General features: G+C 34.2%; 1 pseudogene; it reads left to right on the top strand.

Moving 5' to 3' along the window:
- The first annotated feature begins 515 nt into the window (after nt 1–515).
- Nucleotides 516–1446, top strand: LOC139040860 (olfactory receptor 4A47-like; annotated as a pseudogene).
- Nucleotides 1447–4356: the final 2910 nt, after the last annotated feature.

Genomic DNA, 4356 nt, shown 5'->3' on the forward strand with positions numbered 1-4356 from the left:
CCGGGGTAGTGACATACCATTCATAATTTGATCTACTCACTTTGGATATGTAAATTACCTTAAATAGTTCTCAAATATTACACTTTTGTGACTTTATTCATAGTTCATCTTTTCATGGAAATCCCTTCCCATCTTCTCTTGCTCTTTCATTTTTCATTTAAAACAGCTAAAACATTGCTTCCTCTGGGAAGCCTTTTCTGATTCCAGTTTGACTGCTATCTTCCTACACTGTGACCTTTAGCATTGTGTTAATATTTTTATAGGGGTACTTCCTACATTAGCCTAGAATTAACTGATCCTCTTTCTGTATCAAATCACTGAGGGTAGGCAACTATGTTTTGTTCAATTTGGTAATCACAGTCTATGACACTTTTGACACAAATAGTTACCTGCACACATTCTATAAATTGAACGAACAAACACAATATTGAATTTATAATAAATTTTAAAATTTTCCCAGTTGCTTTGTAGGTAAAGTGCTTCTAATATCTAAAGTCAGCACCTATAAAGACTAGATGGCATCAAGGAACAATGTGACTTACTTTGTCCTCTTGGGCCTCACACAGGATCCAAAAGAGCAACAGGTCCTTTTTGCTATTTTCTTGTTTGTCTACATTTTGACCATGGTGGGAAACATGCTCATTGTTGTGACTGTAACTTTCAGTAGGACACTAGACTCCCCAATATACTTTTTTCTTGCTAACCCATCAATTATGGATGTCACTTATTCCTCTTCCATTACCCCAAGATTGATTTCAGACTTGTTCTTTGGGATAAATACAATGTCCTTCCAATTTTGTATGGCTCAGCTCTTTACAGCACATTTTTCTGCTGGATCAGGGGTATTTATTCTGTTGGTGATGGCCTATGACCGCTATGTGGCCATCTGTAAGCCCTGGCATTATTTGGCCATCATGAGGCAATGGGTGTGTATTATGCTGTTAGTAGTGTGTTGGATTGGAGGTTTTCTACACTCAGTAATTCAACTTTTCACCATTTATGGGCTCCCATTCTGTGGCCCCAATGTCATTGATCATTTTTTTCTGTGACATGTACCCCTTATTGAAACTTGTCTGTACTGAAACCTATGTCACTGCCCTCTTAGTTGCGGCTAATGGAGGACTGATCTGCACAATCGTGTTTCTGCTGTTACTCATCTCTTATGGTGTCATCTTGTACTCTCTAAAGAACCTTAGTCAGGAAGGGAGGCGGAAAGCCCTCCAGACCTGTGGTTCCCACATCACGGTGGTTATCTTATTCTTTGTTCCCTGTATTTTCATAAATGCAAGACCTGCTGAGACCTTCCCCATTGACAAATCATTAAGTGTGTTTTATACAGTCATAACTCCCATGCTGAACCCATCAATCTATACTCTGAGAAATTCAGACATGACAAGTGCTATGAAGAAGCTCTGGAGAACAAATGCTATTTTTTCTAGTAAATAAGTGTGCTGTCTACTATGAAGAGAGTTATTTGACATTAGAGTCCATTTCTTTGGAATGCAGAATTCCTCCTAAATCTCATGCTAGCATTCTTTTCTTCAAAGAATTTGTGATAATTATAATTAAGGAAAGAACTATGTGATTATGCTCCCAATTACTGTTTCTCTCCCTGATAGAAGGTAAGATCTATAATGTCTTGTTTATCATTTCACCTGGAAAGATGTCATGCCCATACAGCAAGGAGTAAATAATATGTAATGAATTAGTGAGGATATTTTATGCAGTTACCTTATTTTTAATCAATTTATACATTTCTCTTTTTTTCTACTTTCTGAGATTCAGTATTATTTCTATTTAGATTCTTGTCACTTAAGTTAATTCTTATTATTAAATATTCAATGCAATATACTCTATCTTCTCTATAAAATTTCAGCTTCAATATATACAAAATCATTAGTGTAATACTTCTAGTTTCTTAAAGAAAAAAATGAATTGTAATGGGTAATAACAAGTAGTAAAAATGATAACTGCAAAACATGGGATAAAGTAGGGGCCAGCCCAGTGGTACAGTGGTTAAGTTTGCACATTCTGTTTCAGTGTCCTGGGGTTCTCTGCTTCGGCTCCCAGGTGCAGACCTACTCACTGCTTGGCAAGCTATGCTGTGGCAGGCATCTCACATATAAAATAGAGGAAGATGGGCACAGATGTTAGCTCAGGGCCAGTCTTCCTCAGCAACAAGAGGAGGATTGGCAGAAGATGTTAGCTCAGGGCTAATTTTTGTTAAAAAAAAAGGGTAAATTGTAGAATAAATTTTCCATATATAAAGGTATAAAGTTTATATCTTTAGAATATTGAAAAGAATACATCTTTTCCTTCATCAGCTCATCTTCTATACCCTTGGGTAGTTTTTCCTGAGTCTAGTTTCCAGTCTTCTTCCCCAAAAGCACTCATTGAATCTGTTTCTTAAGATTCATCAGTTGTAAACTTTGAAAATGCAAATTTATTCAAATATATTAGGTGTTTTTTTCTGTGTAGTAAATATTTGCTTTTACAGTGCAACATCTTGAAGATATTTCCATACCAGTCCATATAGATCTAACTCTTAGTTTTTCTCGTACTGTATAATCCTGCATTATAAACATATAATAAAATTAATGTATGCACACTTCATGTTTTTCCTTATCTTTTTCTATGACAAATAAGTTTGAAATAAATGTTTTTGATTATGTGCAAGTATGAGTTCCTAGAAGTGAACCTATCACATACATATTTGAATGAACAGTCAGATAGCATATGTATATGAAATATTGCTATTCACAGCTATTGCCAAACTGCCATCCTTGAGGTTGTACTAACTGCTGCATTCTTGCCCACCATCTATGAGAATACTTTTGTCCACATTCTCAACAAGCAGTGCCTGATAAATATTTATGGCATATGATTTCTGAATAAAGTTATTTTAATTCATTTTTATACTTTAATCATAATCCTTTTTATGTAATTGAATTTGAATATCTTTTTCACGTTTAGTATAATTTGTATTTATCTGTGAATTGTCTATTAATATCTTTTATCGATTTTATTCAATTGATCTTTTGCATACTGATTTTTATGAGTTAACTACACACTAAAATGATTCTTTTTACTATTGTTTATGTCATTACTATTTTTCTGGCTTGTGTTATGGCTTTGGCTTGTTTATACTATGTAGAATGCTTTTGGCATGTAAAATGTTTTCCAATACACATTTATTTAACTTTTTTTTAGCTTTCTGTATCTTTCTGTAAAAGACTTTCCCATCTTCACTCTTACCAAAATAATCTTCAACTGTATTTATTATTTAATTTTTAACCAATTTTGTGGTCTTTATCTTATTTTAAAACTTTTGATAGATCTGTAATTTATTTTGATGTAGGAGTTAAATAGGGATTACATTTTAGTTATTTTTCTAAATTTTAGTTGTTTTTCATAGTTGCTTAATTAACTTTTTGTCACTGATTTGAAATCTTGACTACTGTTTTCTAAAGTCCCATGTATGTTTGGATCCACGTCAGGACCCTACTGTATTTTGTTGATCTGTTTATTCAGGTACCAATTGACACACAACATAATCACTTTGTGATATTATATAACACATTTTGGTATGTGATAAGACTAGCAGTCCCTCATTACTATTATTTTTCAGGATTACATCTAATCTTGCATATGTATGTTTCAAAATTAAGTCTGCAATGAAATAAGAAGTTTAAATTTTAATAAGAAAATAGTTTAAACTTAAGGTAGGCTTACAATTAAGTTAAAATGAGTTTAAAATAGGTTCATGACAAACCAAATTTCAGTTATTATTTTCAATAAGATTAAATTTAAGAAGATTAATTTAGGAAGAGTTTATATCTTTAGAATATTGAAAAGACTACCTCTTTTCGTTCATCAGGTCATCTTCTATACCTTTGGGTAGTGCTTCCATTTCCTGCCTGTCTTACTTATCCCTCATAGATAGCTGCTGTTCTTCACCCATGGTCACTAAAATGCTAGCTGACACTTTAGGTGTAAGAAAAACCTTCTCTTCCAGCAAGTGCATGACTCAAATCTTTGCTGAGCAACTTTTGGTGCTGCTGAGATCATTCTGCCCATGGTGGAGGCTAATGACCACTATGTTGCCATTTGCATACCCCTGTACAATGACATCATCAAGAGTTACAGGGATGTGGCTTCCTCTTTCAAGTGGTTTGAGCCAGAGGCTTTGTCTTTGCAACCATTCAGATCCTCGTCACAGTCTGGGTGCCCGTCTGTGGCTCCAATGTCATAGACCATTCATACATGAATTAAACCTTCTATCAAAACTCATCTACGTGGACACTCATACCCTTGGTGTCTTTGTTGCTGCCAACAGTGTTATTTTTTTTCCTCTTG

This window comes from Equus asinus, chromosome 17, assembly GCF_041296235.1.
Source record: "Equus asinus isolate D_3611 breed Donkey chromosome 17, EquAss-T2T_v2, whole genome shotgun sequence".
NCBI lineage: Eukaryota > Metazoa > Chordata > Mammalia > Perissodactyla > Equidae > Equus > Equus asinus.